Here is a 27639-nt window from a genome sequence, read left to right as displayed (position 1 = left end):
TGTACATTGGAATCTCAGGCAGTTCAGTGACAGGAAAAGAGGGGAAAGGAGGGAAAACAAATTACCTTTCCTCTATGAAACTGGGGAGATCTTGTTGGGACCATTCTAGGAAAGATGGGTTTTTAAATTCTATCTTGTATTCACTCTAGGTCCAAGTGAACCCCACCCCTCAGCCCTGGGATACCCTATGGCTTGAGCATGTGGGTCAAGGGCATTTAGAGGATACACGATAGCTTTCGACTTCCAGCTACTCTCATATGTGCCCAGCTGGGCTTTTGCTGAGTGGCTTTAGCATCTCCTGAAAGGCCCTGGATTGTCAGTGAACCCATCTCACTGAATCAACTTATTCCTACCCCCCTCTTTTTTAATAAATAAAAATCCTTTTTAAATTTCCTATGAGGATGTCATGACCTAGTCTTTTACCAACTGATTGAGTAGCCTGTCTCCTCAGCTCCTGCCTGGTCCCACATCATCAACAAACACAGTGGGGATTGTGGGTAAGTGAAGAGAGGGAGACATCTGACTGTGACTGAACAGGTCAATACTCCTAAAGGATGGCATGATCCCCTGTGATGGAGCACTTCTCACTCTTGTCAAGGAGAAGACTTTCTGTCCTCTCAGTGGTGGTGATGATAAATAACCTTAGACAAGGCAGGCTGTTTATTACATGCTTGTGGTTTTACAAAGTGCTTGGTCATCTGCCTTGAGAAAAAAAAATGGGCCACCATTTCCCAGTGGGTCAGCAGTCCATGGCAGTCTTCAAAAGTTTTTGACAAGTAGGAACTTAGATTAGAAAAGTTAGAAGTGAGGTCATTCAAGCCCCTCCTTATAAAATAGTGATGCTCAGGGCAGAATTACTGAGTCCCCTGTGGCCTTCATCCTTTTAATGTTCTTTTAATTAGTCAGCAAGATCTCTGATTTTAGCATTTTTATCTTTACCATTCTTTAATGGTGTTGAGTATTCCCACGGTGAGGAAGTCCCTCTACTAATGCAAATTGACATCTGCCTATTTATAATCTGAAGTATGGAAGCATGGAAAGGGTAAATGACTTGTCTAAGGTCACACAGCCAATATGTAAGGGATGGAACTTGAACCCAGATTTTCCTGAATCGGAGACTACCTCTCTATCCATTGTGCCATGATATCTATAATTTCTGCATTAAAATATTCAATTAGATTTGATTCAGTAGGGTACAGCATTCACTAAGAAGTAAATACAAGTTTTATAAGTAGTTAAAGCAGACAGCACAAAGCAATATAGCCTCACTGTGAGATTCAAAATTGGAAATACAGAGCATTAAACTCCCCCTTTTAACTTTTCCCAAATCTCCCAGACCACTAAGAAAAAGAAGCCTCTGAGCTATGATCTGTGAGGGGTTAGTTTTTATTGCTTGGGAATTAATTAGACAACAAAAGGTGATACCAATTAGGGAACTAGGGAAGTAAAAATACAGATGAATGACCTTAGATCTAAACTTAGTCTATTTTCCTTTATAAAACTCATCGAATCCCAAACTGCCCACCAGGCTGAGAACCAGCATGCCCAAAGCCGAACACCAACCACGTGTTTCTCAACTCTTTTCACCCACAAGTGCATAGCCACGGCTAAGTTTAGCAGCCAGAGAACCAGAACTTCCATTCCTGCCCTCACTTTTAAGTTCATGTACCAGAAGTTCCTCTCATTCTCCTCCCCCAAAAAGGAGTTCTTTCAAAAGCCACTTCAGTAGCGTTCGCAATCTCTCAAATGATTCAGCTAAAACTTCCAATATATACCTTTACCACAAATAATTTTTACTGCACTCACTATGAAGCAAGCAAGATAAGATGTCCTTCAATTGGACTTCATAAATCTTTATTTGAAAATAACACAAGTAATTAATAGATACAAATTAAGTTGAGTGAGAAGGATGAATAAATTACTATAGTAGTATCTAGTTCCTAAAAGAATGTATATGTTGGGGCAGCTAGGTGGCACAGTGCATAGAGCACTGGCCCTGGAGTCAGGAGGACCTGAGTTCAAATCCAGCCTCAGACATTTGACACTTAGTAGCTGTGTGACCCTGGGCAAGTCACTTAACCTGATTATCTCAGACATCTGGGGCTATCTCTAATCATCCTGATGTACATTGTGCCACTGGACCCAAATGACTCTGGAAGAGAGAGTGAGTCTGAAGACTTTGTATAGCCCTGCTTCACCTAAATCTAATTCACTGAAAGTCATGACATCATCTCCTAATGTCATGGTCCTCTTCAAGAATGAACCACAAACAACAAGTAGTCATGGGGTTTTCATTCATTTATTTATTTTTAGGAGAGTAGTGATGGTTAATGTACCACCGGAGCCATGTAACTTTGAGTGCACTCCTTTAAGGCATTTGAGATCTAGCTAGTCCCTTTTCAGACTGCACTTGACATCCCCAATAGGCTTTGTGTATATGAGTGTTTGCTGGGGTATGAATCCATGGCCAGGACCCTGGAGAGCCTCCATTTGTGGATATCAAATGAAAGAATATTTCCTGGATTTGTCAGCATCTTGGCCTGATAGCTGTTGCTGTTTGCAAGTTGAATTTTGCTGATGTCAGGATCCATGAGCTTTTGTCTAAAAAGGATTGTTCTTTGCCTGTTGGTGAAGCTGGCAGCCCTATCTCAGATGCATAATTCAAACATATGGTCCCTCATGATGAAAGAGAGCCCATGGCTCACTCTGCCTTGATATGGAATGCAGTTTGTTTTTATGCCCCTCATACCCATTGACATTTGCAAAGTTTGGGAGGAGATTGGCCACACATTGGCCAATTTGTCAGACTGGCAAATTTCCTCTAAGGAAATCTGCAGCCAAAGATAATGAACATGAGAATGCATTTCCACTTCTCTGAAACCGTCTTGCAAAAGCTACTTGGTGTGGTGAAAAGAGGGTTGGCTCTGGAATCGACAGACAAGAGTTTATACCTGTGCTCTTGACTATTTGTTATCTGGGCAACTTTGGCCAAACTCCTTTGCCTCTCTCTATGTTGATTTCCTCCTCTGGAAAATAAAGGTCTTGGATGAGATGGCCCTTCTAGCTAGAAAATGATGATCCTCTGGTCTGAGAACTTTTCTTGTTCTAAAATTCTGAGAAGCATCCTGAGGGGACTGAGGGCAGGGGCATCTCAGGTTCTTGGTAGGGTTGGATCTCCCTCCTTCTCTCCATTGTGTAATCTCCATCAAGTTTCCCAAAAGTCCTTCAGGATTTCACCACAGATCTCTGTGCCACTTGCTTGTTCCTCAGGCAAGGAGGAAAACACACACACACACACACACATACACACACATGCACACACACATATGAAGGGTTTTTTTCAGTTTGATCATATGGGAGAGAGAGAGAGTAATTTATATCCAAGTGCAATAAATAGGAGAAATTGTCCAATTTGTAGTGAAATTATTTTAAACCAGGGCTCTGTGTGCTATGTATATTACAACAGAAAAAATCTCAGTCCATTGGGTTTGGTCAATAGGGAAAGAAACTTTTAAGGACATAGATCCTGGGACAGTAGTAGTGTTAGACTCCCATTGATATTGGGGTTATTAGCACAGTTGGGTAAATGATTATCTCTTAAGCACCTACTTATTACCAGGCAGTGTGCTAAGTGCTAAGTAATACTGATAATCTAGGACCCATGGTCTCCAGGGAGCACCCAAGGTTAAAGGGCTTTGCCTACCTCCCAGGAACTATTTTCCCCTCTATTTTCATTGTTTTAGTCAACTAGAGGAAGGAAATTGAGACATGCAAGTTCCCTGGACCAAATTGCATAGTGGAGTCTTAGGGCTGGGCAACTCAGGTTTAATCCCTCATTAGACACTTCCTAGACATGAGACCATGACAGTCTCTTAGCCTGAGATGCAGGTTCTTCCTCTATAAAATGGTGGTGCTAACAGCTGGAGTACCCATTGCATAGTGTTGTTGGGAGGCTCAAATGAGATAGCGAAGATAAAGTGATTTGCACCATCTAAGGAAGAATTGTTATGACATGGCAAGATCACAGACTCCCTTTGGGTACCACCAAATGGAAATTTAAGCCAAGGTATAGGATATAGCCATGTTATCACTATAAAATTCTGATGGTTTGTGTTTTATACATATACACATATGTATATAATGTGTATATATATGTGTGTATGTATATGCATATATGTATAACATATATACATGTGTAGATTATATATAAAATAAATAATACACATACATACATATATATTTATAAATATATGCACACACACATATATATCTAACTATAGATCCGTGATTGGATTAGTGGGATGAAACTCCTTGTTCCTGCATTCACTCAAGCTGATCTTCAATTCCTCTGTAACTCAGTCTTAGAGAATTATTTGGGGTTGCTGTGAGGTTAAAGTGAACTGCCAAGATCACGCAGACATGTGTATCAGAGTTAGGACCTGAACTCAAGTCTTTATGACTCCAAGGATGGGCCTCTCTATACTGTGTCACTCATAGTACATGGAGACTCTCTTCTCTCTAGGTTTTCAGGACACATTTCTACCATGGTTATCCTCCTTCTCTGTGTCCTTTGCTGGATTCTCATTCAAACCACACCCTCTAACTGTAGGTGTCCTACAAGGCTCTGTTCTGTTGACTCTTTTTTTCTTTTCTTATTTAGTTATTGTTGGATTTAATTCCCATCTGGATTTAATTTACTTGATCTACATTTCTATACTGATGATTCTCAAACCTACCTTTCTTTTCCTGAGCTTTCTGCTGACCTTCAATCTTACGTCTCCAACTACCTTTCAGACATCTCAAACTTAAACTCAATATGTCCAAAATGGCACTCATCATCTTCCCACCAACTCCCCCCTCACCTCCTGCCTTTCCTATTACTGTAGAAGGTAATAAACAGGTAAAAATCCTGGGATCTTTCATGTAGAAATGTAATTTATGATCTCTTAAGTCCCCCTCTGTTCTAAAATCCTGTGGTCTAAGAAGTGGTAACATAGGTTAAGAGGAGAATGAGGGGGTAGCTAGGTGGCATAGTGGATAAAGCACTGGCCCTGGATTCAGGAGTACCCGAGTTAAAATCCGGCCTCAGACACTTGACATTTACTAGCTGTGTGACCCTGGGCAAGTCACTTAACCCTCATTGCCCCCCCCCCCCAAAAGAGGAGACTGAAAAGTTTCCTAATAAGATATGCTCCTCTGTCCCCTTCTGTCATGGCAATAGGCTAACTCCTCAACACTGGAAGCACAAAATAATTGGAGGCATTTACATATAGGCCCAGCATATCTACTCTTTTCATATCATTTTCAGGACCTTGTGTGTAAATGAGCAGAGGCCTCATAAAGAATATGATGTACCAGCTAAGACTAGTCACATTGCCATGAGGAGAATCAAAAATATCCACTCACTCTCAGCATTGGATACAGAATCCTGAAGAATCTTGGGCAGGAAGGAGACGCGATCCTACAGTTTTAGCTAGAAGGAACTTCAGAGGCCATTGAGATCATTCTTTATTATATAGATGAGGAAATTGAGGCCCAAGGAAGAGAATTGACTTGTCCAAGGTCACATAATACTAAGTGTATGGGGTGTTCAGGGAGGACCAGCACCTTTCATGTGAGGGCTTGCAGAACCCTTTTCAAGATTACTCATCAACCTTTGCTGTTTACCTGGCTCTCACCTCTCACCTGTGGCAGAATATGCACACTGAACATACCCTGATAAACAGTCTCAGCTGACAGGTGAAAACCAGGCTGAGGGTAACCGAGGTTCCTCAAACCTGTCTGTGAGTTAAGGGGGTGTCTACCCCCATCATGTGAAGACATCCCCTGGGGAAATTGGCAGATGAGAACAATTTGTTCCAACGCCCACGAAGGTGGCTGAAGCAGGCACTGCTAAGTGCTTAGAACCTTGGTCAGACATTGAAAATGTCAAGGTCATCTACTGCATCCTAGGCCACCACCAGTTGTCCTGCCACTGGACTTGGATGACTCTGGGAGAAAGAGTGAGGCTGATGACTTTGTGCAGTTTTTCCTCACTTAAATTCAATTCACTTATGAGTCAAGACACCACCCTGTGATGTAATTGGTCCTCTTCGAAAACAAAGGACAACAGATAACATTCATATGCATTCTTGTTTTCACCTCCATTAGAACAGAAACTCTTTGAAAGTAGGAACTGTTTCATTCTTTATATTGGTGTCCCTAAAAGCTAGTGCAGGGCATTCCTAGAAGGTGCTTAATAAGTGTATATTGACTGATTGATTAAAATGGATTTCACAAATCTACACTTCTTCAAGGTGTTCAGGGACAGTTAGGTGCGTTGTTTAAAATCTAAATGTGGGTTCTAATCTGCCCCCCAGTCTTGGGGGGGGGAGCTGGCTAAAATAACTGATAAATTCAGCAAGAGTTTAGGCTTTTAAAGATTTGTTAAAGCTTGGAGCTATTAAGTATAGCCAGAGAGACAGAAACCTTTCCTTTTCTAGCAGCCCATGTGAAATTCTGCCACCAAGTCAATGTCCCAAATGACAAGGGGGACTCCTGTTCTCCTGTCACTCGCCTCTTCCTCACCAAAAAGAATGTTCTTTTATGAGTGAGCATTCACTTCTTCTTTCCTCTCTCCCTCCCCCAAAGGGGAGGTCCTTTAAGCTTGTTGGTTGAGAGTGGTCTCTTGCTGATGTCAGTAGTACACCAACATGTCACTCAGGGCTGGCCAGGTGTGGCCTCCATCCAATCATCCTTAATCAGGTACTTAGTTTCTCATTCTTACCCAATTCAAACAATACTAAATCAATCAGGGGGACCCCTGGGTGTCTGCCAAATTCCATTATTTTATCACATAGGGATGAAAGCTGTGTGTGTGTGTGTGTGTGTGTGTGAGGGGGGGGGAGTACATTTGTCTTTTTCTCTTTTTCTGCCTCTGATCTTACTGGGTCTCATTTAAGCAAAGTGCTTAGCCCCAGTTCTTGTACTTGTATATTGGAATTAGAAGCCACTTTAGTGGAAGGGAAGGAGCTTTGTATCTGGAGTCAGAGGCTTTGGGTTTGAATCCCACATCTGCTATGTATGACCTCTGTAAATTTTACCTCCATAGGGCTCAGTTTCTTCAGCTGTAAAATAAGAATGTTGGATGTTAAGGTCCCTTTCAGCTTCTAATCCCTGTCAAACCTCTTCTGTTTGTCTTGCAGTATCCTGGGATACTGCAGGCCAATGACATTGAACTAAAATAGGAGTGAGGGACTCTAAACCATATGCAAGGATCCCTGTGGGTGCATATTGACTTAGAAAACCACATATTAATGTAATATATGTTTTATTGGGCAGCTAAGTGGTGTAATGGATAGAATGTCAGGCCTGGAGACAGGAAGACCTGAGTTCAAATTTGGCCTCAGACACCAGCTATGTGACCTTGAGCAAGTCACTTAACTTCTGTTTGCCTCAGTTTCTTCATCGGTAAAATGAGTTGGATGAAGGAAATGGCAAAACACTTCAGTATCTTTGCCAAGAAAACCCTAAATGGGTCATGAGTCAGACATGACACCACAAGAATATTTTATTGTTCTTTAAAAATATTTTGTTAAGGATTTTCCTATGACATTTTGATTTGCTTCCTATCACACTCAGGAGGGTGGTGGGCTACGTGTTACCTATCTGTGCTGAAGCTGATACAAGCATGGCATAGTATAGCAGAAAGAATCCTGGATTTGGAGTCAGAGGAACTGGGTTCAAATCCTGTCTGTGTACTTGCTAACTGTATAACCTTGGTGAGCTGCTTCACCTCTCATGCCCTCAGTTCAATCCTTCTTTTAAAAAGGGAGTTGGATTCAATGAGGTCTAACGTCCCTTCCAGTTCTAAAAGCCTACGAATAACTCCTTGGCAAATATTTATAGACCTGGGAACCAAGTCATGGCTCTTCCCTCTGCTAGAATAAGGGATGGGAATTAGAAATTCCAGGCCTTGGTTGACTAATCTCTTGGGAAAGGAAGTTGGGATTTCACAAAATCAAAGTGAAAGCCTCTCCTGGAAATTTCCATGGGCTCTTGGACTCCCATTGAGTGCTCTTTTTATGGCAAGTAGGTACAGACATTCTTTATGAAATACTCATGCAGGAGCAAGTCATCAAAATAATGAGGGCTGGTCTAACATAAGATGATTCATAGAACTAAGATAGAATATTGCAATCCTGGGGCAGCTAGGTAGTGCAGTAGATAGAGTACTGGTCCTGAAGTTGGGAACACCTGAGTTAAAATCTGACCTCAGACACTTACTAGCTGTATGACCCTGAATAAGTCCCTTCACCCCAATTACCTTAAACATGCTGGGCCATCACTAGTTGTCCTGATGTATATCTAGCCACTGGACACAGAAGACTCTGGAGGAGAGAAAGCCCTCCCTCATTTAAATCCAATTTAGTGCAAGTCATGTATGATATCACCCCAGTGTCATGGTCCTCTTCAAGGATGATGGACAAACAACAAGAAGATTGGAATCCGAATGGGAAATGTTTGCCATGCTCCCTCATCCATACTGCTACTGGGGGGAAAGTGGGGAGAGGGAAGAAAGACAGATAACACAGATGCCAGAGTCTTTATGTCAACGTTCTGACCCTTAGGAAAGGTCATCTATATAGAACTGGAGGGGGCCTTAGAATATAACCTAGCTCCTGTGTTTTACAGTTGAGGAAACAGGCTTCAAGGTGGGAAGCAACTACCCAGGGTCACCAAGGTGGCAAACAGCAAAGTCAAGGGTTGAACTTAAGTCTTGTGATTTGATTAGATTGTAAGCTCTTTGATGGAAGGGACAGTTTTTTGCTTCGTTTGTCTCCTCTGTGTTTAGCACAGTGCCTAGCATATTGTATGTACTTAATAAATGATAGTGATTCAACCTGTGACTCCAAAGCCAAGGCTCTCCCATTTCACCATATTGAAAAGGATTTCCACACTGAGCACTGTTCTTGCTGAACTCAAGATGTCACCCTGTCCGCTGTTCATAATGCCCCAATTAGCGATCCCCCTCCATTTTTGAGATGCTTTCAATGGTCCAAGGAGCCGTAAACTTAATGAGAGCTTTTAATTACTCTGACAAAATCGGCCTACAGTCTTTCATAGTGGTTTAATAACTGCCTTTTAGTGGCTCCAGAATCACTTACAGTATGCATTTTAAACCAATGACGCTTCTTCCTTGTGATTATGGCGCCCAGTCTGTTAATGCATGTTTATCATCCTTCTACTGCTGTGGCCACAAACCAGCATTGATTCATCAGTGACTCCTAAAAAATCGACCCCACGTGCCACATCTTACATGAGAGTGGCTCAAAGAATGAATACCCACCAGCCACGTCCTTGTATCCATGTGTTCCTTTCTCTTAATTAGAAGCTGGTTTTGGAAGCGTAATTCCTTTTCTGGCATGTTCTGCTGTGATATTAAAATTAGGAGCAGCCAGAAGATAATTATAGTAATAGATGCAAAGACAAGGGGGCTTGGTCTCAGTGGTTTCCCCTGCTTCTGCTGACAAGGGAATAGACTGTGTTCATTGGTTTTCAGATAGGCCCCACCCATTGATTTCTTCTTGGTTTCTTGGTTTTCCTTTTGCCCATGTAAACCATTCTTTCTTTCTCCCCACTCCCCTCATCCCAACCTAGACCTTCCTAGTTTCTTAGTTCAGGAATCATTAGACTAGACAGTCTTTCTTAGATTCGTGTGTGTCACTTGTGGGTTTTTTTGCTTTTTCTTATTTATTGTTTGGGAAAATATGGAACCTCATGGATTACCTTGTGGGAAGGCAAGCTCTTTGAGAGCAGGGATTCTTTCCTTCTTTCTATCATACCCCAAGCACCTAGCACAGTATCTGGCACAGATTGCTGTGCCACAGATGCTGATTGATTGCTAGGATATATTGCAAAGAGATACACAGTGGTAATTGGCATGGTTAGGAGCTAGCAAGGGACACTATAGGGCTTCTTTTCCAAAGTAAAAAGGATGTGGCTTTACAATGAGGCAGCTCAGTGCAATGAACAGAATACAGAAGGTATAGTCAGCAATACCTAGGCTCAGCTTCTGCCTCAGGCACTCAATAGCTATGTGATCCTGGGAAAATGGCTTAAACTCTCTGATTTGTAATCTCCTCATCTCCAAAATGGAGGTTAATAATAGCACCTATAACAACAATACAGTGATCCAAAATAATCCCAAAGGACTATTGATGAAACATACTATCCACCTTCAAAGAAAGAACTAACATTGACAGAATGGACTGAAGTAGGATATTTTTTACTTTCTTTCATTTTTTTCTTTAATCAAGTTTTTTTTGTAAAAAAAATGACAAATATAGTAATGTTTTACATAATCATACATGTATAGATCCATATCTGATTACTTTGTTGCTTCAGGGAGGGGGAAGGAGAGGGAGGGAAAGAAGGATAAAAAATTCAAACCCCAAACTATAAATAAAATTGTTTATTACGGAAAAAATAATAGCACCTATCTCACAGGGTTCTTGTGAAGATCAAATGAGAGAAAGTTTGGAAAGTGCTTCTTGAAGCACCAGATTAATGTGAGCTATTATTATTTCTAATAACAATTAGATTGTGTATCAATTATAATGACACTTTAGTATATTAATAGCAGTATATGAGTGATTTGCAGATGGTCCTATAAATCTTATTTTTCAGGTAAGTGATCTCTGGAATTTCATTGTGTGAAGGTGACTTGCTGGGCTCCCAAAGCCTTGGCCTACAAGACCAAGTTAGTTTCTACTAATGAGAAAATATAGATGAAGTATTTTTCTAAATCATGAAGTACTATATATTAGTGTCATCTAAATCATCATTATCATTGTTGAGAGATACTTGCTAGAATCGACATTATTGGAGGAAACTTCCCTAGCAATGGATCACTAAGTATATATGACCAATCCCATGGGTCTCTCTCCTCTGAAAGTGGTCAAGTAGACATAAGATACCTTCTGGTTGGGTGCATTATAAAGTAGCTTTTAATTCAGTAAGGGATAGATTAGAATGGTTGTTGAGGTCCTAACGAACATTCTGCAGTCCTGTGAAATGTGGTGTTTGATGATAGAGCTCACATTGATTTCTCAGAAAATGGACTTTGTTGAGACATAGGTTCAGCCACCGGATTTTCCCTGCTCATAAATCTTCACTGGCTCCCAATTTCCTCTAGGATAAAATACAAACTCATGAAATGAGCTTTAAAGACCTACACATCTCACTACCACCTCCTTTTCCAGTCTAAGTTAAGATGCCATCCTCATTCTTCATTCTCTTGTACAGCACTCTACCTTCGTGCTTTTTTCCAAAAACATTATTCCACCTCCAGTCTTCCAGTACTTTTGCACGTGCTGTTATTCTAGCCTGACATGCCCTTCCTTCCTCACCTCATTCCTCTTAGAATTTCTTCATTCATTGCTCAGCTCAGTTTGTTACTTTTTCTGTTAAGCCTGCCCTGAAATTTCAGTTGTTATAGTTATCCTCCCCTTCACAAACTACTTTATGTAACATAATAGTAACTGACATATATAAGCCTTCTAGAGCTTTTCAAAGTACTTTATGTAACATGATCTTATTCATTCTCACCCAACAGGGCTAGGTAAGGGTGGTATTATTATATATTAATATATGACATTAGAGTTAATATGTATATATTAATATATTCTGTTATAGTTATATATTACATAGATGGAAGTATGGTGTATATTTATATTGATATATGTATGTATACATACATATATACATATGGACATACATATACAGATATAAACACATTTCTTTGATGAGGATCTTAGAATCATAGCTTTAGAGCAGAAGGAACATCAGAAGTCACCTAGTACAAACCCCACATTTAAGAGGTGAGCAAACTGAGACTTATCAAGTTTAAGTGATTAGCTAGGCAAGGTACAACTAGTAAGTTTCAGTGGTGAGGTTTTAATCTCAGTCCTTTTTGACTTGGTGCATTGCTAGAAATTCCTTTCCCAGGTAGCCTTCCATAGGATCTATTTGTGTTTCAGAGCTATCTATGTATTTATATATTGTCTGCCTCATTAGAACATAAGATTCTTGAGGAAGGGACGTCCTTCATATGGCAATAGGCAACTTTGATTTCTTCATCAGAAAACTGCCTGTTCATATCCTTTGACCATATTCTCAATTGGAGAATAACTTGGATTCTTATAAATTGTGATTTAGTTTCCCAATATATTTTAGAATGAGGCCTTTATCAGAAGTACTGGCTAATAAAAATTGTTTCCCCAGCTTTCTGTCTCCTTCTAATTTTGGATGCATTGCTTCTGTTTGTACAAAACCTTTTTAATTTAATGTAATCAAAATCATCCATTTTGCATTTCATAATATTCTTTATCTCTTGTTTTATCATAAAAGTTCTCCTTTCCAAAGATCTAAAGGTAAACTATTCCTTCTCTCCTAATTACCTATGGTATCGCCTTTTATGTCTATTCATGTACCCATCCATTTTGACCTTATTTTAGTTCAAGGTATAAGATTTGGTCTATGCCTAATTTCTGCCATACTATCTTCCAGGGTTTTTTTTTTTTTCAAATACTGAGTTCCTATCCAGAAGCTGGATTCTTTGGGTTTATCCAAACAGTACAGTTCTAAAGTCATTTACTACTGGGTCTTCTGTGCCTAGCCTATTCCATCTTTTCTTTATTCTTATCAAGTCGTGGGGTACTTGCCCAAATATGGAGGCAAGATGATTTACTGCACGTCCAGATACATGTTTCTGTTCATTTTGCCAACCGCACGTGTCATCATCAGTTGGCATGAAACTGAGGGTTGGCAAAGCAATGAATATTTGAAAACTGCTACAGTATAGGGGCAGGTTTTAGGTTCTATAATAGGTAATTAATTATTTGAAATAGGGGAGTAATCAGCAGTGGGATGAGAAGCTTTTCCCCTTTCCTGTACCCAGAGATCTTACTAATTACTGAGGAGGTTTTTGCCCACTATATTTTAAAGTAAAACAAGCATCTTGGGCTACAAAAATGTATCTATTGTTCGAACTCCATTTTCCATATCTTTTGAATATACCTTCTCTTCGCCATACTACACTACCATCATTGCAATTCAGGCCCTCACTTCTCTCCCATATGGTCTCTTTGCACAGGATTCATTCACTTTTGTCTCCATTCTATCCTTCTCACCACTGTTAGTGTTCAGTTATTTCAACTGTATCTATAACTTCTCTGACCCCATATATGGTTTTCTTGGCAAAGATACTGGGCGTGGGTTTGATATGTTCCTTCTCCAGCTCTTTTACAGAGGAGAAACTGAGGCAAACAGAGGTTAAGCAATTTACCCAGGTAACACAGCTGGTAAGTGTCTGAGGCCAGACTTGAACTCAGAAATAAGAGTTTTCCTCACTCCAGACAAGAACACGTATGCCACCAGGATGCCCTGATCTTATTTATAGTAAGTGCTTAATAAATGTTTAGTGAATTGAATACTATTCCTATAGACTTTCATAATCCAGAAAGCTCTATCACTGAACAAGCATATTAGTCATCAGAGGAGGATAGATGAATGATAGTTAAATGTGTATCAAAGGGCCCCTCAAAATCAGGCTATTGGTCTGCATGTGAGAGCTATTCTGTTTTCTAAGTGGCAAGGGTCCTGCCATCCCTTAAGGAGTTGGAGCGTCTTACAGAGGTAGCACAGGCAGATTGTTGGACTTGTAGCACATGTCTGGAAGAGGCAGGGGAAAGCAACCTCCTTCAATAGAGGATTTAAGCAAAGCTAATGATGAATTTAAATAAAAATAAAGCTCAGATAATTGATTTCTTTGGCACAGAAAAGGCAACTACATTCCATTTTTGATTACTACCAATATCGATGAACATATTTTTGGAAAATTCCAAAATGCATTTCAAAGGGAAGGTATTAAAAGCTCTTTAGAAAATAATACTGGGCAGGATTGGCATACTCATGAATGGATTCTACTATGCTCATGGACCACTTGGAATAGACAAAATATTTTCAGTAACGATAACCTCTCTAGTCCCTAATACAAACTACAACATCTCCATGACCTCTAGATTATAGATTTGAAGCAAAAAGGCTCCCAAGAGGTCATTCGATCACCCCTCTCATTTTATAGATGAGGAAACTAAACCCAGGGAGATTCATGAGTTGCCCCAAATGAGGTTGGGACTTTGCAACAGACCTGCCTCACGTAAATCTAATTCACTGAAAGTCATGACATCAACCTCAGGATGTCATAATCCTTTTGAGATCAAAGGACAAATAACACTAACAACACCTACAAACCTGACTTGGCTGTTTCTTCCAGGAAGGGATCTTTTCTTTTGCTTTTTACTTAGTTTTGGACTAGATAAGATAAGATAAAACCTTTACTAAATTCTTACTATATACCAATCACTGTGCCATTGGACACTGTGACACTGTGTCATTGGGAATACAAATGCAAGCAAAAAGAAAGACAAGCCGTGCCCTAAAGGAGGCTTCCATTCTATTGGGGGAGAGACAACACATAAAAGGGAACTGCAGAATGGAGGGTACTTGCACAGGGCTGCAAGTCTATAAATAAGTTCTAGAGACACTAAGAGAGGTGGGAGCTGAACTGGATTAAAAAATTAGCATGGTTGGCATGGCACATCTCAAATGGCGGTTCTGTGGAGGAAACTCACCAATCAGAGAAGGAGACTACAGAGGGTTCTGGGCAGAAATAGAAGAGTCCAGAGAGTCTGGTGCTTGTGCTTTAGCAATTTCTGACTTCTCTCAAGATTTGAAGATTTTTTCTAAATGAGAACAGGACAAATAACAATATAAAATCAAGGGCATAGATGTGAACCAGCTCTTTCCCCTAAGCTTAGCCCTAAAATTACAATGGACAACTGTCCTTTCCCTTCCTTATTAAACAAGCATGTGGTTTGGGGGCAGCTAGGTGGTGCAGTAGATAAAGCACCAGCCCTGGATTCATGGGGACCTGAGTTCAAATCTGGCCTCCAGACACTTGACCACTAATTGTGTGACCCTGGGCAAAGTCACTTAACCCTCACATACACCCGACAAAAAAGGAAAGCATTGGGTCTTTGATTCTGAATCCGCAAGTGACCAAGTCCTGTGGGGTCTAGTTTTTATGTAAGGAAATAATTGGTTCAGTTATGTGACCTTCTTATGTTTAGCTTCTCAGACCAATGGGAAGAACTAAGAACGTTTTCTGAAAGTTGCTAAGAGACAGATTTAGGTTTTCAAATAAGACAACTTTTTAAAAATGACAGTCACCTCAAAGTGTAATGAAACAGCTTTGGGAGGTGGTGAGTTCCAGTTACTGAGGTCTTACAGCTAAGGATGGATACCCACCTGTCCAGTATATTGTTGATTTCATTTCTGCTTAGATACAGGTTTGACTAGATGGCCTCTGAGGTCCTATATGACTCAGAAATTCTGTGAATCTGAGTATTAAGCTGTTGTCCTATTTGTGTTCAAATCAGCATTGGGTCTTTTGTAAAAGAATTGTTTGTCTGTTGGTTGGCTTCCTCCAATACCCAGCACACCATGTTGATCAAGCAGAGAACACACACACAGATTTGAAATGGAGATAAAAGGAAAAGGTCTCATGCTTCAACACATCCTTAGGTCTCTAGCATGTACTAAACTTGATGGAAAACTTGACAGGCTGCAGCTTATCACACTTACTGAATGAGAGAACTCAAAGTCCTTTAGCAGTAAAATGACAGCCCACATTAGTAGGCTGCCATCCCAAATGAATCGTACTTTCAGGAGAATTGGCCTTTGAGTATATGCATTGGGGGGAATAAGGAATAATAAAGAAAGGGAGATCACTGGGTTCCCCAAGATATTTATATTAATAATTATTTCTCATAGCTTCCTTTATAGTCACAAGGAGATTCTTTGGAGAGAAATTCCGTAATTTGATTAGGGACTTCTCTGATTAATTCCCTTTAAACCAGATTACATATACTTTATTCATTCTTTTGCCATTTATTAAATAGTTCCATTGCATATAATAGAAAAGAGCAATGACTTGGAGGAAGGAACTGGTTCGAATCCTACTTTTGACCCTATAGACAAATCATTTCATCTTTCTGTATCTCCATTTCTTCATTTAAAAAATGGGGTTAACAATACTTAGCTCATTGCTGAAAGGGTCAAAGGAGATAATATCTCTAAAATCATTACATGAGTGTCAACAATTATTATTGATTAATTCTTGTTTTCCAAGTTCTGTACAAGGTCCTGGAGTAGTTACAAAGTGCAGGATAGAAAACGTCCCTGACCTCATGGAGTTTTAGTCCAATTGGTAGATATAGCAGAGATAAAGAAAACTCAGTTATAATAACGCCCTTCTTATTCTGAGGTCCCTCATGACTTCTTATGCCCTCATATACTATTCCCTCTTCATTCCATTGACTTTGGTCTTTTTTCCAATTCTCCTACTGGACATTCTTCCCTCTATCTCCATGCATTTATACTTGTCTTCTATGCTGGGAATGCTCTCTTTCCTCTTCTCTATCTCCTTGTTTTTCCTGGATTTCTTCAGTGCTATCTAAGGTTATTGGGAAAGACCTTAACTTTAAAAGGCCAAGGTCTCCTACTGTATCTGGAGCCATTACCAGGTGTCTTGACCTATATCTTGCCACTGGACTCTGATGAGTCCGGAGGAGATAGTGCATAGCTCAGACTCACATAAAGCTAATTCATTTGCAGGTCAATGCATCACTGTCTTGATGTTGATATTTATTAAATGCCTACTATGTGACAGGAACTATGTGAAATGCTGGGAATACAAAAAAATAGGCAAAACAAGTTACTGCCCTCAAGAAACTCACAGTCTAATGTATAGAAAACATGCAAAAAATATGCTCATACAAATACATATGTAATAAACATATAATAAATATTTTAGGCACTTAATAAATACTTGATTTGCCATCCACCTCTCTGCAGGATGTCCCTTAACCCTAGAATGTATGCCTTCCTTGTCTCCATCTTTTAAAATCCTTAGCTTCCTTTGAAACTCAATTCAAGTCCCACCTGCTACTGAAGACCTTTCCTGGTTTCTATTCTCCAGTTATTAATGTTTTGTTCCTTGCAGTTATTTTGTCTTCATTTTACATTAGATTTTCTTTGTTCATATTGTCCCTTACCCTCAATAGAATATAAGCCCCTTGTCCACAAGGGTTCTGCTTTTGTTTTTTATATCTTCAGCACGCAGCATATTGCTTGTTTCATAAAAGCTACTTAATAAATGTTTGTTGAAATGAATATTTACTAAACAGCGCACATTTGAACAGCCATGGTCCAACTTGTTGATGTAGCAGGTTTTCCTATGGAGGGATATTAATTCTCAATATGGACAAAATGTAAATGAAGAAAAGAAGGAGCTCAAATTATGCTGTCCCTCTTGAGGATGGTGCTAAGTGCATCATGGAATTCTAAAGTCTGTTCATGATGATTCCCAGTCGTCTTACAATGTTATCTAAGGCTGGCCTTTATAGGGCATCCATTCCTGAAATCTGGTATTCTGTGGCCAACGTATTATGATATTTACAGACTGATGATGGAAGATGCCTGTACACTGCCTTGCAAAGGGATTTGGTTATCTTCCTAGACATTTTCCTCAAGTTGGAAAGTGTCTCTACCCCAGGCTTCTATGTAATGTAGCTCCTGATTGAAAGCCCTATTTTTTCTTAGCCAGATTTCTCATTCTTCTAGGCAAGGTTCTTTTGCTCTTCAATATGTACCCTAGGCATGTCATCATCTCAGAATCCTAGATTCTGGGGGAAGGGGGGGGTGAAAGTAGACTTAGTGGTTGGCTAATCTAACTTTTTTCCTTAACAGGAATATCTTCTACAGTTTACTTAGCCAGTGACTATCCAATCTTCCCTTAATGACCTCCCAAAAGGGAAGTCTACTATGTCCTGAGCCAGACAATTCCACTCTCAGACAGTTCCAATTGTCAGGGGCATGTTCTTGACCTCAATCCTTTTTGTTACCTTTAAGTCTTGATCTTTTGGAAACAAGGCTATTGGATGATGTTTTTCCCATAGACCCCATATAGTGTGGCTATTATGTAGCTAGCTACTTATTATTTTTTCTGACTGAATCACTCATTCTGCCAGGTAATGTTCCTTTGCTCTTTATTGTATAATCTGCACAAGTAGTTATCTTTATAATAATTGTCTGTCTCAACATATTATGCCAATGAATTCTACCACTCTACCTTTGTCGTCATCATCAACAAAAGGAGAGATAGTATCACATATACAAATAAAAGCACTTCCTAAAAGCTAAGAATTTAGGGATATTATGTGCCCTTTGAAGAATTCACCACTATGATTCAGTGATTTAAGTCCATAAAGATCTTTGGGTAAAAAGCCACATAAGAAGAGCTCTCTCTTCTCAGGATAAAAGTAAAGAGCTGCATTGACTAACTTGTTGTTGGCAAGTTACAAATATTTGAAAAGTCTTGACATAGGAAAGGGAGACGGATCATTTTTTAAAATTATCAGAATGGGGCAGCTAGATGGTTCAGTGGATAAAGCATAGGTCCTGGATTTAGCAGGACCTGAGTTCAACTCCAGGCTCAGACACTTACTAGCTGTGTGACCCTGGGCAAGTCACTTAAGCCTAATTGCCCTGAAAAAAAATCAGAATGGGGGTAGCTAGTGGATAAAGCACTAGACCTGGATTCAGGAGTACCTGAGTTAAAATCAGGCCTCAGACACTTGACACTTGCTAGCTATGTGACCTTGGGCAAATCATTTAACCCTCATTGCCCCTCAAAAAACAAACAAACAAACAAAAATAAATAAATAATCAGAATGGCTACATGGAGAAGAAGGAAAAAGTATTTTTTCTCCCAGTGACAATATCTCTTCCAGTTTTGAGAAAGTTGCACTGGCTGTCACTGCTACCACCATTGTTTGGGACAGGGTAAAGTTGAGCTAAAATGTCTTCTTTGAATAACTGATAATACTTTATTTGCTTCTTTAACTGAGGACCAGAAGCTAAACCTGGAACTTGCCAGGTTTCTAATACTACTTTAGAAGCCTAGTTCTCTAGTTCTCTCTCAATTGATGATAACCATTATATATTATGATAATACACATTGAAATCACATTTATAGTATGCTGTTAGGTTTGAAAAGCAACTCACTTACATGTTTCATTCATCAATCCAGTGATTTGGGTGCTATTATAACTCTGATTTTATAGGAAACTAAGGTCAAAGAGTTTTTGACTTGTCCTGATCAAACAGCTGGTGACTATCCAAGGCAGATGTTCTTCACTATTGATGTGACATGAACCCCTTTAGCAGTGTGGTGAAACCTATGAACTCCACCTCTGATTAATATTTTTTAAATATATAAAATACATAGAAACCCAAAGGAGGCTAATTTTGAAATACACTTATCAAAACCTTTTTAAGAGGTTGCCAGATTAAGACTCACTGGCCAAAAGCAAGCCTTGAATCCAAACATTCTTCATTCTGAGGCCAACAATATTAACTACACCATGCTACCTGCAGTAGGTGAGGGCACTAGGATTAGTATCAGGTCTTCTAATTCTTCTGATTCCAATTTTTTTTCCACCATGTTTCACTGCCTCTTTAAAAATCATCTGCACAGTACTTTAGGATATTTCATACTTCCAAGTCAACTAGAAATTCATAAATATCATTTATTAAGAGACTGTGAGTACTTCAAGTACTGATTGGTGTGATTAAGCTAGGTCCATAGTTCAAATGGCAGCCATGGGAGCAAAATCTGTCCTTAAGATTATGTGAAAGGGCTAGACTTCTTCTTCTTCTTCTTCTTCTTCTTCTTCTTCTTCTTCTTCTTCTTCTTCTTCTTCTTCTTCTTCTTCTTCTCCTTCTTCTTCTCCTTCTCCTTCTCCTTCTCCTTCTCCTTCTCCCTCTCCTTCTCCCTCTCCTTCTCCCTCTCCCTCTCCCTCTCCCTCTCCCTCTCCCTCTCCCTCTCCCTCTCCCTCTCCCTCTCCCTCTCCCTCTCCCTCTCCCTCTCCCTCTCCCTCTCCCTCTCCCTCTCCCCCTCCCCCTCCTCCTCCTCCTCCTCCTCCTCCTCCTCCTTCTCCTTCTTCTCCTTCTTCCTTCTTCCTTCTTCCTTCTTCCTTCTTCCTTCTCCTTTCTTCTTTCTCCTTTCTTCTTTCTTCTTTCTTCTTATTTCTTCTTCTTCTTCTTCACAATTGGGGTTAAGTGACTTGCCCAGGGTCACACAACTAGTAAGTGTCAAGGGTCTGAGGCTGGATTTGAACTCAGGTACTCCTGACTCCAGGGCCAGTGCTCTATATGCTGTGCCACCTAGCCACCCCCATCAATACTTCTTCAATGGATGAATGATTGACCTAAGAGGGCAGAACAAGGCACCTTAGATGGCAGTTTTGAGAAATTTCATTGTGAAGTTAAAAAAAAGATTTTCTAATTACTTAAGCCATCCAAATGTTCAATAAGTGCCTCTGAAGGTAATGTGTTTCTTTCCTCTGGAAGTTTTCAAACATAGGCTTAATGATCACTCATTAGCAACAAGATCTCTTCTCAGGTTGAACTAGAAAATTCCTGAGGGTCTCTTCCAACTCAAAAATTCAGTGATTCCATGTTCACATCCAAAGAGCCTTCTAAAATATCACATGAAATGGTCTTTTGCACAACTCCTTCTAACTCAAACATCCTGTTAACTGAGTTCTCTAAGCCTTCCTATGGAATGTGCCAACTGGGAACTACTTTGGGGAAAATAAGAAAAGGACAACTGGAAGAAAATGGCAAGAAATTCTTTGACAGAGGCCTAGAATCTGATGGGCTGCTGAGTCTTTGAAGAGCTGTCCTTTACTACCATTTTTTTGTGTGTGGGGCAATGGGGGTTAAATGACTTGCCTAGGGTCACACAGCTAGTAAGTGTCAAGTGTCTGAGGCCGGATTTGAACTCAGGTACTCCTGAATCCACGGCCAGTGCTTTATCCACTACACCACCTAGCTGTCCCCCTTTACTACCATTTTTGTAAGGGTTTTGTCTCTGGGCATGGTGACTGACAAAGAGACAAATGAGCAGGAGAACAAGGAGGCTCAATTGCTTCTCAGTTTTCCTGATGTTCATCACATGCCAAAGGATGCAATCTATTTCTAATGTCTCTTCCTAGGTCTCCTTTGTATGATGCATAGTCTCTGAAAGATGCCAGTTGTTTTACTCAGTGAATAGGCAAAAGCCATAATTTCACATGTATCTCTTTGGAGATATTCTATTTAGAAAGCTCCCCCAGAAGCCTGGATGAGTCTCCTTTCTCGAGTAGTCTGCACACAATAGTGACAACTCTCTCATGTGGTGGGAAGTTTGCTGTCTTCATGGCCTGCCAAATTGTGACAATATGGAGTATGACATTGCATTGCGCATACAATAATGTATACAAACATGGTGATATTTAACAGCAAGAGATATTTTAAATTCTCCCCCTCCCCCATAACACATTAAAAATTTTCCTATCATTGCTGAAAGATACAACTTACCTTGGAAAGGAGTTGGATCATCGCACTACCAACTTTTCCAATTTGGCTCTAAAGATTGCCTTTTAGTTTTTTAAAGAAAGTATGGATAATTGTACATTCTAATCATATTTAAAAAGCTCAGTATTCCTCCAGCATATACTATTGCCATCTTATTTCACATATGCACTCCGAATTTAGAAATTTTTGAATTGTGTCTTCTCCTTGAAGTGGCTGAATTTTAAAGTCCCATTTCTTTTCCTTATGGAGAAAAAAAAGAGATAAGCATATGAAGACACCAGATCAAGATTCATTGTCATTTGTCTATTACCATTGTAAAGTTTTGTGAACATGAAAAAGATGAAAAAGTGAATGAGTTCATATTTTGTGCTCCCTATCCCTACCACCTCCTCCTACCATCTTTCACTTCACAGACTCAACTTTCTGTATTTCCTTAGTGTCTAGGGGTCTATCACTACTTCACAAAAAAGGTACCTTAGTCTATAAAGCCCAGTATTTAAGGTCACTGCCACATAACTGTCAGATTGACTACTGGTCCCAAATTAACTGATGGGGAGAACTATGAATTTCAGTTCCTCAAATTTAATATAGCTGTAATGCTGAGCATCTAGGGCAAGCTATACATAATTAGGTCAAAGCAATTAGCATTAAAAGTGCTCCTATTGGAGGGGGCCAAGAAGTGGGCTAGTAGGTCAGGGAAGAACTCAACTCATCTTGATGTGGCTGCTGGCATATCATTTGGTAGCTTCCAATTTGGACTAATTATTTTTGGTGTTTAAGTGATAATATCACTTGTTTCTATGCCACTGGAAGAGTACAAGTTGCTTAGTCAGTGTCTTACTATCTTTTTTGAAAGATGGTCTATTTTAAATATTCCTTTAAAAAAAATTGAGTTCTGATTTTTTTTCCTGCCTCTTGCCTTTCCCCTATGCATCGAGAAGATAAGCGATATGATATCATACATGTGGTCATATAAAACATATTTCCCTATTGGACATGTTGAAAAAAGGAAAATGAAAAGAAAAGTCATGCTTCAATATGTACTCAGAGTTTATTAGCTCTCTCTCTCTCTGGAAGTAGATAGCATTTTTCATCTTGGGTCCTTTAGAAATGACCCAGGGGTCATTGTCTTGATCAGAGTAGCTACATCTTTCACAGTTGATTATCCTTACTATATTGCTGTTGCTGTGTACAATGTTCTGCTTACTTCATTTTGCATCAATTCATATAAGTCTTTCCAGGTCATCATGTCTTATAGAACAATTGTATTCCATCACAATCATATGCCACAACTTGTTCAGCCATTTCCCAGTTGATGGACATCTTCTCAGTTTCCAGTTCTTTCCACCACAAAAAGAGCTGCTATAAGTATATATTGTACATACATGTCCTTTTCCCTTTCTCTGATCTCTTTGGGAGACAAACCTGGTAGTGGTACTTCTGAATCAAAGAATATCAGTGCCTTATAAATTTTGATCCCCTTGTGCAAACCCCTGTGTACTGCTCATTATATTGTGAACTCCTTGAGGACAGGGACTATCTTGTCTCTGTATCTTCACCACATAGCACAGTACTTTAACAGGTATATAGTAGGTGCTTAATAAATATGGATGGATTGATTGATTTAGATACTGCCCCTAAGTTATATCTCTACTATGTGGTGTCTTCCTTTTTGTCTACTCTCCCAATCTCCTTACTGTAAAAAAAAAAATTACCTATAACTAATCTAAAAATTATATAACTGTACTTATATGAAATATTATAAATATAGAAAAATTATAATTGGGCCATAAGTCCTGCCATGGTTGCCATTCAAATGTAAAAATATTTTAAACTGACTTGGGTCCTAATCTGACTGGGGGGCTAATCTGTGGATGTTTGACTGGCTGGCTATCTGACTGCTATTAATTTCCTAAACCAATCTGTTAGGGCCTTTTAAAAATTTCTCCACACTGCTCAGCTCCCAAATTGATAAGCAAACAATTAAGAAACCTCTTAATTAAATAATCAAAGCAGAGTTTATTTATAAAAATAAATGCAAGAGATAAGAAATGCAAAGTTATACAAGACCTGACTGCTTTTAATATAATAAGGGCCATTGCTGCCTCTTGCCTGAGGGTATGCTGTTTGGAATTGTTCACCTCCAGTCCTCTCCAACTTTAACTCTTTTTCTCCTTCACTCCAGCTCCCCTGCTTCACTTTCACTGCTCCTCCTCCTTTCTTCTAACTCTAAGCCCCTTGCTTCACTGTTTAACTTCTCTCTCACTACTGCAGTCTCAGTCTCTTTAGCGAACCCCCTTTCTGTACTGTTGTGACAAAACCCCAAGCGCTTCTTCTCTCACCAACCTCCTTGTGTTCTCCTAGTCCTCTGCTGTCCTCCCTTCTAACTCACTGAAAACAAAACAAAACAAAACAAAAAAGAACCAAAAACCAAAAACCAAACAAACAAAAAACTTTCTCCATACCGTTCTTTCTCTGTCTGTCCACCACTTTAGTGTCTCTCCCTCACAGACTTTCAGTCCTCCGGCATCCTCCTTCTGTCCATCTTCCAGCATCCACTTTCTATCTGTCCTGTCCTCTTACTGTCTAACTCCCCAGTATATATCTTCCTTCTCTCCCCTCAAACCTCAGGCTCCCTGTGCCCCTGAACACCCCAAGCTAATCCCCTGGCCATGCTAGGGCTGCGGCTGGTGGGGCTCGAGTGTCCCGTGTGTACCACACCTAGGGCTTGAAGGGCCTGTGCCCCCGGTTACGCGCCCAGGACCTGGCAGAACAAGTCTGGGATCTCTGGATCAGTTCCTTTAAGGGCAGAAAGGAGCTGGGGCTTTCCCCAGCTATCCACCCAGCTGGCATTCTCTAAGGCCCATGGGTTTCTCTGCTCGGCTGAAGTGGAAGATGAGGGGCCCCAGCCCCTCTTACACAGAAAAAACCCTGAATGCCTAAGGCTTTTTAATCTCAGCCCAAAGGCAGTGTCCTCAAATGAAAATAAATTCCCACATTACCAACCAAACAAACAAACAAAAAAAAAACCAAACAACCCCCCCCCCCAAAAAAAACCTCAGAATAACTACTTGTGTTTCTATAGAAGTTTAATGAGCATAATTATTCCCGTTTTACACATGACAAAATTGAGGCTAGACTCTGAGATATTCTGGTCAGGCAGCCATCATGTCTACAGTGGGATTTGAAACCAAATATTTAAGATTTGTTTCCAATGATATGACTATTGCTTGCTGAAGGGCATAAAAATGAGAAGTTAGTGTGTGTGTGTGTGTGTGTGTGTGTGTGTGTGTGTGTGTGTGTGTGTGTGCGCGCGCACATATGCACACATACACATACACCTAATTATATTTTGTTGCACCTTTCCTCCAGAACAGCTGAGGAACCTTTCTGGGTTGATACAACAATTTGGTCTTTTCTGTGATTTATTTGTAAAACCTTTTTTGCAGAGGGTCAGACTTAGAATAGACAGAATTGGTAAAAATATATGCAGTGGGATTTGAAAGAACTAGAAAGGTCTCCCATTTAAAACAAATAAAAAAACCAAACCAAATGTCTTCTGATACCAGAATTCATAATATTAGTGCTTTTTTCTTTTGTCTTCAGCATTTTCTCCTTTCTGTAGTCCTCTTTAAAAATAGAACCCTAGGGGGAAGCTAGGTGGCACAGTGGATAGAGCACTGGCCCTGGATTCAGGAGGACCTGAGTTCTAATCCAGCCTCAGACACTTAACACTTACTAGCTCTTTGATTCTGGGCAAGTCACTTAACCCCAATTGCCTCACCAAAAAAAAAAAAAATAGAACCCTAGAAGGGATAACACAGTGTGAAATAATTTTGGTAGATTGAGTTCCTTAGGACAACAACACTTAATGATTAAGATGATGGTGGTACAGCAAGATCACATTGGAAGAAAAGGGACAAAAAGGAAGGGTTGAAAACCATCCTTGGGAGCTGAAGGGAATTCAAGAGGAGTGTTGCCCTGTTTCACAATTTTACTTCCAGCCAACTCTGCTTCTGTATTTTAGCTACTTAGGTGTCTGAAGCTGGGATTCCATCTGCAGCTTTCCCATACTATCATTCTTGCCATGGATCTCTGAGTTTGGCAAGCCCTTTGTTTAAGTAGATAGAAAATCATCTTTCTTCATGGTGGGCCTATGGTGAATCAAAATAACTTGAGTTTTATTTTGTTTTGATTATTTTTCCTTTGATGAATCTAACTGGTTCAAAAAGGATCAGTGTGGCATTATAGTTTTACTACCATCTCTGAGGTTGTGGACCATTGGAATAGTTTTGCTTCTATGTTTATAAAAAATTTCAAGCTTCCCCATTAAATTACATCATTACTTTAAGTGCTGGTCCTTCCAACCCCTTCTATTAGTTCAGACTCCACACCCCAGAGGAATGAATGGATGAAAAACATTTATTAAACACTCCCTTTGTACCAAGCACTGTGCTAAGCCATTTAATAGTCCATTGCTACCTCTAATGGAACTAGAAAGGTTTACAAAATGGCCCCAGGGAGCTTGTTTTAATCAGTCTACACAGTGATTATTTAAACCACCAACCAAACTGACCTTGAATGAGAAGGGAGGAAAAGCAGCCAGGTTTTAACAATTTGGAATTGTAAGTACAGTAATGGCTTTCCTTCACTGAGCCTGCCTGACTGCTTGATTGACAGAGGCTTGGAAATGTGTGGCCTTGGAAGGAAAATGAACCACTCTTATGTAAACCTGACCCTATGTGTGAAGAAAAGAAGGAACACTCCAGAATTCTGTGACCTAATGTCACAATTTCGAGAGATCTTTCATTCAGAATCTTAGTAAAATGTGGCAGAGAGTGACTTCCAAAAGCTGGGCAGTGGGGGTGGGGTAGGGGAAGATGATTAAATTGGCAATTGCATTGGTGTTTCCTTAACTACTATGGATTCAGTAGACAACAAATTCCCTTTGACATCATCCTCATAAAACCAACAAGGAGGAAGTGGGTAATGCTTACTGATACTAGAACACCAAAACTCAAGTCTGTTGGTTGTCAATTTCTTAGTAAATTTGTGACTAGAAATTCCTGGAATCCCCTGAAAATCATTCAGGTCACTTAGCCAAATATAATGTACTATATATTCTCTACCCCCTCCCCTTTTTTTTTCAATATTGATAATAAGCATAAATAAGGCCTTTCCTATACCCCTCTTTGTTATAATCAATCTTTTCTCAGAGAACTCAACATAGAATCATATAATTTTAAAGTTGGAAATGACTTGGGAACCATATAATCTAAATCCTGTTCTTGCTAGCTTCTCCTCTTGTGTGATGTCTGTCAAATGAAGGGGTTGGTCAACATCCCATCTTAACCTATATAACAAAGGGGCTGTGGAAAGGTTTCAGGAAATCCATGAACATGGGTAGTAAAACAAACCTTTATTTTCATTAACATTTGGTCTCCTTTATAGTCCTGTGTATTTTATCTTATGCATTTATAAAACCTTATTGTGAGAAGAGAGCCATAAGCTTCACTAGACTGCCCAAGGAGTCCATAACTCAGAAAGATTAGGAACCCTTGATCTCAGGTCCCTTTCAGCTCTGAAAGGGTAAGTGTACACCAAGTAAAGGAGTGAACATACATAGAAACACTGATGGTGATCACAGGAATACAGAATTTGAGAACTGGATGGGACTGCAGTGGCCATTTATTATATACCATGTGTTGCTGAGATGTCAAAAGGAATTTGGGAATAAAATGACCTTTGCTTCTATCCAAAGATTGAGAATTGGAGAGGGACAAAAGAGAGAAGAGAAGAGAAGAAAGAGAAAATGTTTGAGAATAGAGAAAAGAGAAAAGTAAGGGAAATGGTTCATTCAAGTCAAGTCTAGTCAGGTCGATGAGCATTTATGAAGCCTTTACTATATTCCAAGATTACAGCTAAGCACTGGAAATACAAAGAAAGGTAAAAGAAGTCTCTGCCCTTAAGGAGCTACCAATTTTTTTTTTTAACTAGTGACTTCCTTTTTTATACAACATATAAAAATATTTTATTATTTTCCAGTAACATTTAAGGATAGTTTTCAACATTTGTTTTCATAGGATTTTTAGTTTCAATTTTCTCTCCCCCTTC

At 39.7% G+C, this 27639-nt stretch overlaps 1 pseudogene; it reads right to left on the bottom strand.

Moving 5' to 3' along the window:
* LOC122728683 overlaps nucleotides 1–24080 on the bottom strand; it is a 183435-nt pseudogene extending 159355 nt beyond the window's left edge.
* Nucleotides 24081–27639: the final 3559 nt, after the last annotated feature.

This window comes from Dromiciops gliroides, chromosome 5 (assembly GCF_019393635.1).
Source record: "Dromiciops gliroides isolate mDroGli1 chromosome 5, mDroGli1.pri, whole genome shotgun sequence".
Classification (NCBI taxonomy): Eukaryota; Metazoa; Chordata; class Mammalia; order Microbiotheria; family Microbiotheriidae; genus Dromiciops; species Dromiciops gliroides.
Note: the sequence above shows the minus strand (reverse complement) of the source record. Positions and strands in the feature narration are given on the sequence as shown.